Genomic DNA, 15,612 nt, shown 5'->3' on the forward strand with positions numbered 1-15,612 from the left:
CATTCTCTGCAGGGGTACCCTTTCTAAGTGACAGGCCTGTGACTCACTGCCCTTCCCTCAGGCTGTGATTCACTTCCATTCTTTTACTGGATCACCCCATTTACCAATTGCATTGTCTCAGCAAACCCAACTAGGTTTGGATCCAGCTACATGCTTTTCTGGGAACATGTAACCAGTATGAAAATGCAGTGATGGAGAAGTGGCTACTTCAAAACAAGAATATTTATTTGTCCATAGGAATTAAAAAGGAGAGAGAAAAAGGCTAAAACAACAAAAGCCTTTACACATACTGTCTTACCTCTATCACATTCTGGGATGCAATGTAGATCAGTGAGGGCTTTGCTGTTGTAGCTCCCAACCTGGGCCACTCACAAACAGCCAACTGCATGCAGGTCCCACCCTGATTGTTTGTGTATCGCTGCAGCTCTGACACCAGCAGCCTGCTAGCAACACACCAGCCACTCTCTGGCTTCCACCAGCATTTTTATTTCTTACAGGGTGATCCCAACACACTCCCAGTCCTGAATTTTCCCAAAAAGATGTGTTCTGTATTGTCCAGCCCTTTCCTGGAAGTTCAGATGTTAAAGGTTTGTTGCTCCTGTAAAGAGTCAATTTTCAACAATTTGTTACTTTATCTGGAGTTACCAACCAGTTCAGTTTAAACACAGCACTGGATGGGTTTAGATTAAAAAATAAAACAAGTTTATTAACAACAGAATTTAGGATTTTAAATTAATTCAAGTATAAGAGATAAACTAGAAATTGTTATAAGCAAATAAAAGTGAAAATATACACCTAAGTCTAAAACTTTAGCAAGTTTTGGTACTAGGCTTTTGTTCAAGATGGCCTTGTTATACCAATACAGTCGAACCCATTTATCTCGACCTCGGTTAACTTGCCAATCCTATTAAGTCGACGTTTTAGAAGTGGAACCGCCAAACTCCCTCTTTGTCTTATCGGTTTCTCATCGGTTATGTCGATTCTTTAATCTCGCCGAACCCTAATATCTCGGGCACAGAAGAGCGCCGAATTTGCCACTAACCGAGGTCGAGATAAATGGGTTCGACTGTAACTCCGGCGGCGGCCCTGCCCGGCTCCTGCCGCATCCCTCCCCGGCCACGCGACTCCTGCCCTGGCCCCGGCTCCCCAGCCACGCGGTTCCCCAGCCGCCCGGCTCCCCGCGTCCCCGACCCACCGTGTCCCCAGCCGCCCGCTCCCCGGCTCCCCAGCCGCGCTGTTCCCCAGACGCCCGGCTCCCCGCGTCCCTGGCCGCCCGGCTCCCCACGTCCCCGGCCACCCGCTCCCCGGCTCCCCAGCCCCGCGTCCCCAGCCCCGCGGTTCCCCGCGTACCCGCCCGCCCGGCCCCGCTTCGCCGGTCCCCGCTTCGCCGCCCGCCCGCCCGGCCCCGCATACGCGGTCCCCGCTTCGCCGCCTGCCCGCCCGCCCGGCCCGGCTTCCCCGGTCCCCGCTTCGCCTGCCGCCCGCCCGCCCGGCCCCGCTTTCCCGGTCCCCGCTTCGCCGCCCGCCCCCACCCCGCCCCGCTCCCCCGGTCCCCGCTTCGCCGCCCGCCCGTCCACCCGGCCCCGCTCCCCCGGTCCCCGCGCCGCCGCCCGCCCCCCCGGCCCCGCTTCCCCGGTCCCCGCCCGGCCCCGCTTCCCCGGTCCTCGCCCGCCCGCCCGGCCCCACATACCCGGTCCCCGCTTCACCTGCCGCCCGCCGCCCGGCCCCGCTTACCCGGTCCCCGCTTCGCCTGCCGCCCGCCCGCCCGGCCCCGCTTACCGGGGCCCCGCCTCGCCGGCCGCCCGCCCGCCCGGCCCCGCTTACCCGGTCCCCGCGTCCCCTGCCGCCCGCCCGCCCGGCCCCCCTTACCCGGTCCCCGCCCGCCCGCCCGGCCCCACATACCCGGTCCCCGCTTCGCCTGCCGCCCGCCCGCCCGGCCCCGCTTACCCGGTCCCCGCTTCGCCTGCCGCCCGCCCGCCCGGCCCCGCTTACCCGGTCCCCGCTTCGCCTGCCGCCCGCCCGCCCGGCCCCGCTTACCCGGTCCCCGCTTCGCCTGCCGCCCGGCCCCGCTTACCCGGTCCGGCTTCGCCTGCCGCCCGGCCCGCTTACCAGGTCCCGCTTCTTTGGCTGCCCGGCTCCGGGTCCCCGTCCACGGCCGCCCGGCCCCGCTTCCCCGTCCCGCTTCGCCGGATCCAGCCACGTGCAGGCACCGCGGTAAGGGGGCAGGGAGGGGGTGTTGGAGAGAGGGCAGGGGAGTTCAGGGGTGGGGGGGTGGATAGGGGTTTATCTCGATCATCGGTTATCTCGACGCTTTTTGGCAAACCCCTAGGCCGGCGACATAACAGGGTTCAACTGTATAATAAAAACCAGCAGGATCTTATTAAGAGGGATAAGGCAAAGATGCCACATTTATTGTAAATACCATAACAAAACAAAAGACAATGTTTTCCTAGTTATTTCTATTACTACTTATTCCTTATACACACACACACACACACACACACACACATATTCATCCACACAGTCATTCATTCAGGTTCTTTATAGATGTTATAGTTACCAGCCTAGATGTTGCTCATGCCAAGTTACTGGCCAGGTATCTTGGTCATGAGGATGGAGCCGAGTCTGTGTCAGATGCATCTGATGCTCCTGGAGACTGGCAGCAGAACCATAGACTCAAAGTCTTTATTCTTTAGAGTCCAGTTTTATAGGGATTTTTCCCTATGTTAGTTCATAGGAGTTGCTTCATTCTGCTGTTGCTAAATCAATCAGCAGATGGCTGGCTCCATGTTATTAGATGTTTTGTTTTTCCTTCCTTTGAGGTGTGGTGGGTGGATTCCAGTTTGCCCTCCGGGAGTCATCTGGTTGATCCCACTTGACACCTTCTTCAGCCGACACTGAATTCTTCAGGCTGGTGACTCCCTAACCATTCAGTCACATACATTCTCTATCTTAATCACATCTATTTCACTGTCTCTTTACTTTTTGGGGTGTTACCAATTTATGTGAGACTCCCTGTCTTTTAACAATCAAAGATAAAGTGAGATGAAAACTTACAGAGGGTGGGGGTCTCTATTTATACACTATAACAGCTACTGTTTTGGCTTACTTAGAGTTAATTAATGTTTAACAAGTTTTATACAAAGTATTTCTTCGAGCTTAACAAGTTTTATACCAAGTATCTCTTTGAGTAGGCTTCACACAGACACAGCTGGTGGCTTGCAGGTTAGAGGCTAAATGTTGACAATCACAAATTTACTTCTAACATAAACCTTAAGTTATAAAGTATCAATTAACAATAAATCAATAAATCATTTCTCATATAAACCATGTTTAATATAAACCTTCTTTAATATCCCTACAGCCTTTCTCACCCTCAGTCTTCCAGCAAGATGATGAAAGATAGTGACTGACCCTTTTCTTGGTCAGGGTCTCTCCCAAAGGTGCTTGTGCCTTAGGTGAAAGAGAAAATAAGTGAGTGAGTGAAAGAGAAAGAGAGAGAGAGGGAGAGAGAACTTGGGGTTCTCTGCCCCTTTCTTTTATAGTCCAGTGAACCATTGAAGTGAATTCTTCCAAAGATTATCCAACAAAGCAAAGTTTATTTAAACAGGAAAGGTTGCAACATGGAGTTTAGTAGTGAAGAAGACCACAGGCAATTCTTCCCACCTATGTTTGCTGTAATGTAAATTTGCTTTATCTCCTGCCATTTCCTCCCTCTATGGTCTTGAGGACCCTGTTTACTACTTATATGTAAATTGAGGAAAACACACATTCTGACAGAACTGTTTAATAACTTTTGCTTAGGTGGCGCTGTGTGGTTTTGAATATGTTCTACTAACTTCATACAGGGAGATTTCATAACTTTACTTATAATGTTGCTACATACATTTCAACACAATAGTATTAACCAGTGAGTCATTAGTTCTCACAAGACATATTTTGTACAAAGATTATTACAATAGCATGTAGGGTGCGAATACAGGGATGCTTTCGGTCACAACCTATGCTTTGCACAGGGGTCAGCAACCTCTGGCATGTGGCTCTGGCGGGCCAGGCCAGTTTGTTTACCTGCCGCGTCAGCAGGTTCGGGTGACCGCGGCTTCCACTGACTGCAGTTCGCCATCTCAGGTCAATGGGGGCGGCGGGAAGCGGCGCGGATGAGGGATGTGCTGGTCACAGCTTCCCGCCACCCCCATTGGCCTGGAACAGCAAATGGCGACCAGTGGGAGCCGCGATTGGCCAAACCTGCCGATGCAGCAGGTAAACAAACTGGCCCAGCCCGCCAGGGTGCTTACCCTGGCAAGCCGCATGACAGAGGTTGCTGACCTCTGGCTTAGCATTTGCTTAATTTATCCCGGGTGTCCCAGCGTCTGGGACCGTGATACAGTCTGTTTCTCTACAGGCTCTTTCTCTCCCTGTCTTCATCAGTCTGATTTTTAAAATAGTTTCCAAGCCCTTTGTTTAAGATTTCCTGCCTGGGCTTTCACCCCTACCCACTGGACATACCCGCCCACCAGTGGATCAGAGCATGATGGGGAGTGAACCTTCAGAGGAATTTGTCACCTGTATTATGTGTCAGGTATTTTTGATTGTGGTTAACTACACCCACTGTCTACCTTTCTGTAGTCCTACAGATCCCCCAGGGCTGAGTTACCCTGTAATGTTCCATATAGACATCTCCCACTTATAAACAAATACAGGTTCACCCAGTATTAAAAAATAATAAAGATAGCTCCCACATTCTTCACATCTTGGTGATAGTCATGATATAAAAACCTAGATTGTAAGATCAGCACCAAAAATGGAAAACTATAATAGTATTTGGATCTTCCTTTTAACTGACTATGTAGTGGTTTCACAAGAGAGATGACTAGTCATGATTAATTCAATATTAAATAGCTGTCAGACAATCATAGAAATATAGGGCTGAAAGGAACTGTCAGAAGCCATCAAGCCCAGCCCCCCAAATTGGGGCAGGACCAAGTAAACCATCCCTGACAGGTGTTGGACCAACCTATTGTTAAAAGCCTCCAATGATATGGATTTCACAATCTCCCTCAGAAGCCTATTTCAGAGCTTAACTACCCTTTTAGTTAGAAAGCTCTTCTTCATATCTAACCTAAATCTCCCTTGCAGCAGATTAAACCCATTACTTCTTGCCCAATCTTCAGTGGATATTGAGAACTATTGATCACTATCCTAAAACTTATCAGGTTCCCCCTCAATCTTCTTTTCTCAAAACTCAACATGCCTAGCTTTCACCTTACCTCATTGGTCATTCCTCATTTCTAAACATTTTATCATCTTTGTTGCTCTCCTTTGGACTCTCTCCAGTTTGTTCACATCTTTCCTAAAGTGTGACACCCAGAACTGGACACAATACTCCAGCTAAAACCTCACTAGTGCCAAGTAGATAGGGATAATTACTTCATGTTTTATATATGACACTACTATTAACACTATTAAATCTTGTTAATTTCAAACAAATTCTCCAATTTGTCAAGGTCATTTTGAATTCTAATTCTGCTCTCCAGAGTGCTTGCAACTCATCACATCTTGGTGTCATACTCAAATTTTATAAACATACTCTTCACTCCACTATCTTAGTCATTAATAAAGATTGTGACAAGTACTGGGCCTAGGACTGACCCCTGTATGATCCCACTAGATATGTCATCTCAGTTTGACAGTGAATCACTGATAGCTACTCTTTCAGTACAGTCTTTCAACCAGTTGCACACCCACCTTATAGTAATTTCATCTCAACCACATTTCCCTAGTTTGCTTATGAGGATGTCATGAGGGACCATGTCAAAATCCTGACTAAAATCAAGATATATCACAGCTACTTCTTCCCCCTATCCACTAGGCCAGGAAATTAGGTTGGTTTGTCATGATTTGTTATTGACAATATATAAGATGAATATTGTCTCTAAAATCCCAGCCTCCTGTTGATGTCAGTTGGAATTCTACTCATCTGGAAAGAGCATAATACTAGTCAAGAAGAGAATAGTGCACAAATCAATTCAGCATAGCTAAGATTAGAATTCTGCCCTCACCTGATGAATAGTCTTGCATTGACATTGTTTGGGAACTAATTAATTGGGCCATTTATTGCTCCATCAGAAATGTCCTAGTATAGATTACATCTGTCCTAAAAGCAGGATCATTACTGAGAGAATTTTTTCAGCATTTTAAAGTGGTCAGGAACATGTATATAAAATACTCTTACAAACATACATGAAATATTCATTTCTTGTTATGTAGTTTTTAACATTACAGTGAAAAGTACTTTTTATAAGATGTTCGGAAGCCATGCGCTACAGTGGCTGAAGAAGAAATAACATATACCAGTGTCGCTGAAATTAAAGCACTCTGTCCATTGAACATTTGCATATAAGATCAGGGTAAAGCAGTAAAGAATGTACTGGATGACCCCTTGCCCATTTAAGGCAGGTGCAACTCCCTTTGACCTCAGCAGTGCACGATCATGTACATTCAACCTGAGTTTCTCAACATCAGCGATTCAATCAAGAAGAAGAAAAAAATAGAGAAATTCCATCTGATATTATTGTTTTCATTGCTATCAGTAGATATATAGCTATAACTTAGCACAGCAGGTAAATAATAATTGCCTATGTTTCTATATTGTATATTTTTAATTATGACAATGTTTAATAGAGTATGAGGCAATATTCTTGAATAGTATTTAAAATATGGATTTAAAGGGCATTAATTCTATTCAAAAAGTCCATCTGTTGCTGGCAAACTCTCACAAGAGGTTGCATAGCAACCTTTATTGCTGAATGCATGTGGTCAGCCTCCCTGGGTTGCTTTTGTCTGGCTTCTGAGTGCACTGCCCTTGATAGAGAAACAGTAGGCATTCTTTTTTGGCTAGAGCTTTGCCTGGTGAGTGAAGTACTCATGACATCTTATATATACACATTTGAATGTACTTTTCTATGGATGTCCCAAATTCCTGGGCTTTTGGCAGGTATTGCTTCTTTCCTTTATGGACCTTTATATGAAGAGAGTAATTTACCCGGAGCAAGTGGAAGAAAATTCCCAGTGTATAAAGTACGACATAAATTTACATTTTGAAACAATCTACACTGTAACTTGTATTTAAAAGCTTTAATTATATAGTTTATAACTATAGTTTCAACATTACTTATGAAAATGTCTAAATATTTGTATGAAAAGTATAGGTACTGCAGATATATTTTTTAAAAGGAAACAAGCATTCAGACACGATAAATAGTTTGTTTCTGAATGACTACAGAATAACTTTAAGGCTTTAATTCAGCAAAATATGCATAAGTCCATCTTTAGTCAGCAATGCACTCAGCATGTAGGTAATTTTAGGCAATGGGACTTATGTGCTATGTGCTTAGGTGTGTCATAAACAGATAGTTAAGGGTTAATGCCTCTTTTACCTGTAAAGGGTTAAGAAGTTCACCTAGCCCAGCTGACACCTGACCAGAGGAATCAATGGGGGAACAAGATGTTTCAAAAGGAAGGAGGGAAGTTTCCTTTGTTTAGAGTCAGTTTCAGTTTCAACTGGAGTGGAAAAGATCAAGGAACCAGCCTCTTATCAGAGTAGTAAGTTTTAGAAAAGAATAAATAGGTTTATGTTTCTTTTCTTTTGTAACTTGTCTTTGTGCAATTAGGGGAGTAATCAAATTGGGGGTTTTCTTGTGTTTACTAAGGTTTTTGCCCAGGGGAACATCCTGTGTTTTAAATCTGTTGTCTGAGAGATCAGCTTGTATGCTGTCTCCCAGAGGTTTTTTTTCTTTTACCTTTCTTTTCTTTAATTAAAACTCTTCTTTTTAAGAACCAGATTGATTTTTCCCTGTTTTTTAGATCCAAGGGGATTGGATCTGGACTCACCAGGAATTGATAGGGGAAAAGAGGGGGGATGATTAAATTCTCCTTCTGTTAAGATCCAAGGAGTTGGATCAGTGTTCACCAGGGACTCGGTGAAGAAGTCTCTCAAGACTATCCAGATAAGGGAGTATTTGGAAGTGGTGGCAGTGAGACCAGATCTAAGCTGGTAGTTAAGCTTAGAGGTGTTCATGCAGGTCCCCACATCTGTACCCTAAAGTTCAGAGTGGGGGTGAGACCTATGACAACGTGCTATGCTGAAAAAGGATAGACTGCTGAACTGGGGCATAGAAGAAGTATGGTCCAGTGGTCTGAGCACAAAACAGGGCATCGGAGAGTTCTGAGTTCTAGTACCCTCTCTGATTGTAACTCTTTGCTAACTGCAGCCTTTGGCAAATCACTTAATCTTTCTACCATAGTCTGAGAAACTTGGATTAAAATGTATTGGCTATAGTATTTTATTATTAGCTTATAATAGAATTTACAAATAAGTTAAGCAAACTATTAAGATTCATATATGTCATGAGCATTATTGACAGGACTATGACATAAATGCTAGCCAGCTAAGAAGATTCTGTATATCCAGGTTGCTAACATTATTGCATAATTGGGGATATCCCTGTTTTCAAGTCCTATCTTGATGTCCTTCTCTATTTAGTTCCCCACTCTCTGAGAAAAATGGCTTTTTATTCTCATTTTGCAGTCTGGCCACTCGAAGGAGCTATTGGTCAGTTGAGCTGGTGAAACTGACAGCTGCCTGGCTGAATGCCTATGCTCTGTTTTACACAGCACTCAAAAGACACCACTCAAAACAGATAAAAATATATGGCCCTGAAGAGCATATACTTTAATCATACAAAACGTAATGAAGGAGTAATGAGATCATTGGGAGAGGACTGGAGGAGGGAGGATTGGGGTATCATCAGCCAGGTAATGCTGTAACTCAGGGCATGTATACACTATGAAATTATGTTGATTTTATAGAAATCGATCTTTAGAAAGCGTTTTTATACAGTCGATCATGTATGTCCCCACTAAGCACAGTAGGTCAGCGGAGGGTGTCCTCAATACTGTGGTTAGCATCGACTCATGGAGTGGTGCACTGTGGGTAGCTATCCCACTGTCCCCGCTACCCATTGGAATTCTGGGTTAAGCTCCCAATGGCTGATGGGGCAAAAACATTGTCGCGGGTGATTTTGGGTACATGTCATCAGTTTCCCCTTCCTCCCTCCCTCCCTCCTTGAAAGCAACGGCAAACAATAGTTTCATGCTTTTTTCCCTGGATTATCTGCAGACGCCATAGCATGGCAAGCATGGAGCCTGCTCAGCTGTGCGCTGCTTTTGTGAGCATTGTAAACACCTCATGCATTATCCTGCAGTATGTGCAGAGCCTGGCTAGGAGCCACCAACACGAGGATGATTGAGGAGGACATGGACACAGACATTCCGGAAAGCACAGGATGTGGCAATTGGGACATCATGGTGGCATTGGGGCAGGTTGATACAGTGGAACGCTGATTCTGGGCCCGGCAAACAAGCACAGACTGGTGGGACCGCACAGTGTTGCAGGTATGGGATGATTTCCCCCACCCTGAAGCACAGGAATGCCAAGATGAGATCTGCCCTGACAGTTGAGAAGCGAGTGGTGATAGCCCTGTGGAATCTTGCAACACCTGACTGCTACCGGTCAGTCGGGAATCAATTCAGAGTGGGCAAATCCACCATGGGGGCTGCTGTGATCCAAGTAGCCAAGGCAATCAATAACCTTCTGCTAACAAGGGTAGTAACTCTGGGAAATGTGCAGGTCATAGTGGATGGTTTGCTGCAATGGGGTTCCCTAACTGTGGTGGGGCGATAGACGGAATGCATATCCTTATCTTGGCACCAGACCACCTTGCCAAACAGTACATAAACCGCAAGGGGTACTTCTCAGTGGTGTTGCAAGCACTGGTGGATCACAAGAGCCGTTTTATCGACCTCAATGTGGGATGGTTGAGAAAGGTGCATGACACTCACATCTTTCAGAACTCTGGGCTGTTTGAAAAGCTACAAGAAGAGACTTTCTTCCCAGACCAGAAAATTACTGTTGGGGATGTTGAAATGCCAATAGTTATCCTTGGGGATCCAGCCTACCGCTTGCTCCCATGGCTCAGGAAGCCATATACAGGCAGCCTGGACAGCAGTAAGGAGCAGTTCAACTATAGGCTGAGCAAGTGCAGAATGGTGGTAGAACGTGCCTTTGGATGTTTAAAATGGTGCTGGCATTGTTTGCTGAATAGGTTGGACCTCAGTGCAACCAATATTCCCTATGTTATTGCTGCTTCCTGTGTGCTCCATAATATCTGTGAGAGTAAGGGGGAGACATTTATGGCGGGATGGGAGGTTGAGGCAAATCGCCTGGCAGCCAATTTTGAACAGCCAGACACCAGGGCAATTAGAAGAGCACAGCTAGGCACTCTGCGTATCACAGAGGCTTTGAAAAACAGTTTCATGATTGACCAGGCTACAATGTGACAGTTGTGTGTGTTTGTCCTTGATGCAAAACCGCCCCCTTTGTTGAATGTACTTCCCTGTAATCCAATCCCCCTCCCACCTTCAACCGCAACTGGCAAAGGAAATAAAGTCACTATTGTTTTGAATCCATTCATTCATTATTTATTTTAACAAATGAGATCACTGACAACGCTGACTAGTAAAAGGTAGCCCGGGTGATGTCGGGGAGGAGGGAAGGACAAGGCCACATTGCTTATTGTAGCCACATTACAAATCAAAGCTGTTTGAATGACAGCCTTCTGTTGCTTGTCCATCCTCTGGAGTTGAGTGGCTGGCGTAGTGTAGACCGGACCTCAGTGAGGACTAAATAAAATTAAGACATTTTTAAAAAATGTAATAAAATCAATAAATGTCTTAGGCCCTGTTCTTTCAAAGAGAACCATGTAGGCAAATCCCTGTGCCTTCGCAGAGTTCTGCTGTTTTCAGCACGGTTCCACATGAGGACATGAATCTACCTGCTTGGTTCTTTTTGTAGGATCAGGTCTTTGTCCACTTGTTTACCTTTAAATCACATACCCAGCCAAATACATTCATAGAATCATAGACTTTAAGGTCAGAAGGGTCCATTATGATCATCTAGTCTGACCTCCTGCACAATGCAGGCCACAGAATCTCACCCACCCACTCCTGTTTCAAACCTGTATCTCAGCCATTGAAGTCCTCAAATCATGGTTTAAAGACTTCAGGATGCAGAGAACCTTCCAGCAAGTGACCCGTGCCCAAGGCTGCAGAGGAAGGCGAAAAACCCCCAGGGCTTCTGCCAATCTGCCCTGGAGGAAAATTCCTTCCAGACCCCAAATATGGCAATCAGCTAAACCCTGAGCATGTGAGCAAGACTCACCAGCCAGACACCCAGGAAAGAATTCTCTGTAGTAACTCAGATCCCACCCCATCTAACATCCCATCACAGGCCATTGGGCATATTTGCCGCTAGTAGTCAAAGACAAATTAATTGCCAAAATTAGGCTATCCCATTATACCATCCCCTCCATAAACGTATCATAAACATTGCAAAAAGGTACATCGAAATAGAGTTCAGTTTTCTGACCCACATGGCAACAGTTTACTCTCTGCCTTCCTATTGCTAGGAAAGGATGAAGGAAGGGAAGGTATGGGAGAGATTACCTCAAAATGATGTTTTTTGTATTTTATGAAAGAAAAGAGTAAATTCCATCTAAGCCTTTCATTTAAAATAGCAGAAATTACACAAGAAATCATACCCGTTTGCCTCTCAATTCCTATCTTTGTAGTTTCCATTCATATTCTTATTGACCTGGAAAAATAACACAGATGTCTCACTGATATTCACACTGCTTAATTGAAGTCATTAATGCTTTCCTTATCCTGTAGGAAAGTGCAGAAGCACTTCTTGAGAGCACATTAGAGCAGGTAACAGAGACCAGCACTTCAATGAGAAATTCCTGCAGATGTCACAGTTAGCTTCATCTGTTTTTTGCCAGTACGTAATGCTTTAAAAGGCATAATTTCAGAAGTGTAACCAGTAGTGAGCTTTATGGCTACATCCCTTTTTACACAACTGTTAGGCCCCATCTTTACTGAGCCTTTAATCATGGAACAGTTTAAAAAACTGGTTTAACATCATGGTTTAAGCTAATTCAGGCTAAACAGTTTGTCTCTGTCCACCCTGGTCAGGAAAACAGTGCTTAAAATGAGTGAACCAGAGGAACAGTAAATTGTTTGAATACGTCCCACGTAGTGAAACTCCTAGTGTAGACAGAATCTCTGGTGTAGCCAAGATCTACATACAAATTTAGCACTCAAGAGTTAGCACAAAATTCTCCCTCAGATACAAAGTCAAAGGAAGTTGTTCAAATTTAGTTTGACAAGATCAGTGTTTTCAGATTTTACATATGTAATTGTTGTCATTTCTTCCTTAAATTGTTTAAATTATGTTGGTTCAAAATATTGGGGGATGGTTTTATAAAAGAAGAGTCAAATGAAAGGGCTGCTTATGGACCAGCTTCTGTCAAAGTATCACCAGTTTTCTTTGGGAATCAGAAAAGCTGTGTATCAAAGTCTGTGGGAGTCTTATTTAATTATAATTTCTGGTAGTACATCAGCTTTAATGAGAGATGAAATGAAGCTGATATTAATTTCTTGCTTCCCATTTTTTACCTATCTATTTGATTTGCAGAGCCATGCAACTAAATATCTCTGGACTAATCTTATCCTTATTAGCCATGTTAAATTCACAACTGAGTGTAAGGTAAAGTGCCCAAAAGACTTCTCTATTTGAAAAGGGAAAATAATAACATTATTTAAAAAATTGAAAGAAATGTCCATTAAAACATATACCATAATTCCCCCACACACACTTTTCACTGAAATTTCAAAAATTTTCCCACTGTCTCTACTTAAAAATGATCCAGGAAATTTTGTGACCTTTCTTTTTGCATTGGCCTAAGCATGCCAATATTGCCAATGTTTTATCAAGGGGCTCCAACAAACCTTTTCCTGTGATAAACCTGTATGTACAATATGAGGGGTGCTTGTATTAGCATACAGGTTGGTGCAGGAAAAGGGCAATTTATATTAATTTGTACTCCCATTGAAATAAAAATATTTTACCATGTCTGCAAAAAGAGAGAGAGGGAACAACAATTAGCAAACAAGCTTACTGGTAATGCTTGTACTTTAAGCATGTGAGTAACTCCATTTACTTACAATTCCTTGCTAAACTGGAGCCAGGCTGAACATATTGCGAATATACCACAGTGTTCATCCGGCACAATTTGAAGTGGGGCAGAGTAAAATGAAGGCCTTCTAGGAAAATCTGAATTGTTTTGAAAACATATGACAGTGCAATTCAAAGGCAAAAGATTTGCTCTTTAGAGATATTTTAGGAGACCCAGGATAAAAATGCTCTCTCGTAGAGATGATTTTGCAGTATCGCAGGAGGTAGAGGGTGACTCCTTTGAAGGGAGGGAAATCATCCCAAAATTCTATTCGGTATGATGGCAGAATTTTAACAAGGGGTTCCCATGAACCCACTCCAGCACGTCACTGGCATGTTATATTTAGAACCAAGAAACTATGGGAAAATTGTGATACTAAGTAAAAACAAACTAAAATCTCATTCACAATTCAGCACTATTACTCGTTGACTGATTTCAAGCTAGATCTTAAAGCCTGTTATGCCAAATTAAACTGCTCTATTGGAGATTTCCCCTAGTTATAAGGTTCCAGGAATGACCATGACAGCTTAAAGTCAATCCAACAAACAAACAACACTCTGTTGTAGTGTTTTTAACCACCTTATGTTCTACTTTGTGTCTCCATCTATGTTTTCCACTTCATATATCTTTGTGGAAATTCCAGTAGACTCTATTAGAATTCTTCAACTGGTCTCTATGGGGCTGTTTACTACTTACATTGCTTTCTACTGAAGGAGCCAGTAGATCATTAAATCTGTTGCTGTTGAATTCACTGGGAAATACTCACGTGATTAAAGTGAGGCACGTATTTAAATACTTTGCTGAACTGTAGCCTAGTGCTATATTGTAGCTACGGAACCATTGGTCTTGATAACTGATGCCCCAAACTTATTGATATGTAACAAATATTTCTTTCTATATCTGTGAGTATGGATTAGCACATTATCATCTCAATGGGTGGATGTGACAGGGAGGCGTGCTACTCACCCACCTCGTCCATGAACACAGATTTCTTGCTTGTAAATACCACTGGGTAATTTATTTACAGTGTTTTAATGCCTCCACCAATACATAGGAGTGTCTCCACACCTAAACACACTGTGTCTGAACTTTCTAAACCCCTTGATCATAAAGGGAGAGTGGGGGGAAGGTGTCTTTACTCAGAGGACTCTCTTTGTAAGCCTTTTGTTTCCTCCCCTTCCTTCCTATTCCCTTTTATACAGTTTCCCTGTTAATGGGCTAATTGGCTCATTGACTCACTAGCCCCAATCTGGCCTGGTAGTCAGGTATACTTCTGTCCAGGGGGACCTAATTAATACTAAGAGTGACCAGAGTGCTGACTCAAGTGCTAGCCCTCAGCACTCAGTCATTATCAACATGGGGCAGTGTAAGCTATTTATCAGTTTTACAAACAGTTCTGTAAGCTGAACATATTTGATATGGAAGTCAGAGAGAAACAGTAAACATGGAACTGAATGATTCCGTTTTCACAGAGTCACTTCTAAGAGCTAAACCACATTTTTATGTACCCTATAAATAACACTGTTCTTCAGGTATTGTACAGCAAATTTTCTCTTTCATACATATAACATAAAGTTGTGTTAATCAGTAGGTTCAAAAGCAATTTTCTAATTGGATAAAATGAGGGCATGCTCTCATAAGTCTACTGTATTGTGACGTCTAACACCAGCAAAGTATATTTCAACCCATTCAGTACTATAGAGTATAGGACATATATTCAGCAAAGAAGTATTTGCATGATTCCATGGATATGTATTATTGCCCAGACGGTGTACTGAAAATAATTAAAAAGTATTTGAAACAGTGGTGGGCAACCTGCAGCCCATCAGGGTAATCTGATAGCAGGCCGCAAGACATTTTGCTGATGTTGACTGTCCGCAGGCACAGCCCCCCGCAGCTCCCAGTGGCCGCGGTTCACCGTTCCTGGCCAATGGGAGCTGCGGGAAACTGTGGGCTGCAATAACGAGCTGGCCGCTGCTTGGCTTACCGCAACTCCCAATGATGAGCCGCAACCATTGGAAGCTACGGGGGGCCGTGCCTACGGACAGTCAACATCAGCAAAATGTCTCATGGCTGCAATCAGATTATGGGCCGCATGCAACCAGCTACCTGGCACTGATTTGAAAGGTATGGCTCTGTACATTAACTCTCTTTTTATAACATTCCTTTATACAGAGCTTTATCGGGAGGGTATGTGGATATACATTGTATTTCATGCAAGATAAAAAAACCTAACCTGCTTTTTTAGGTCTGGTAGTCTGGGCCCTTTAAAAAGGCTACCAGCTTGACTTGAAAAGATTTTACAACATTTATGACTTGCATGATAGACATCCAAACCTCTTTGTTCCTTAAAATATGCTTCAGATAGCTATCATACCCTAGAACTGAATTTGTGTAGGAAATGTTAAAGCTTTAACCGAGTGCAAGCATACAATATGCATTTTAGTTCAGCTATATTTAAATATATACATCTAAGAAC

General features: G+C 43.9%; 1 long non-coding RNA gene across 1 annotated transcript in view; it reads right to left on the reverse strand.

The window, feature by feature from the left end:
* Positions 1-472: 472 nt before the first annotated feature.
* LOC123353450 overlaps positions 473-15,612 on the reverse strand; it is a 142,471-nt gene continuing 127,331 nt past the window's right edge. Inside the window, exons 4-5 of the long non-coding RNA XR_006574503.1 lie at positions 3,375-3,453; positions 473-598 (exon numbers count right to left, since the gene is read on the reverse strand). This is a non-coding gene — a long non-coding RNA (uncharacterized LOC123353450). The remainder of the gene's footprint in view (positions 599-3,374; positions 3,454-15,612) is intronic.

Source organism: Mauremys mutica, chromosome 1 (genome assembly GCF_020497125.1).
Source record: "Mauremys mutica isolate MM-2020 ecotype Southern chromosome 1, ASM2049712v1, whole genome shotgun sequence".
Taxonomy (NCBI): domain Eukaryota; kingdom Metazoa; phylum Chordata; order Testudines; family Geoemydidae; genus Mauremys; species Mauremys mutica.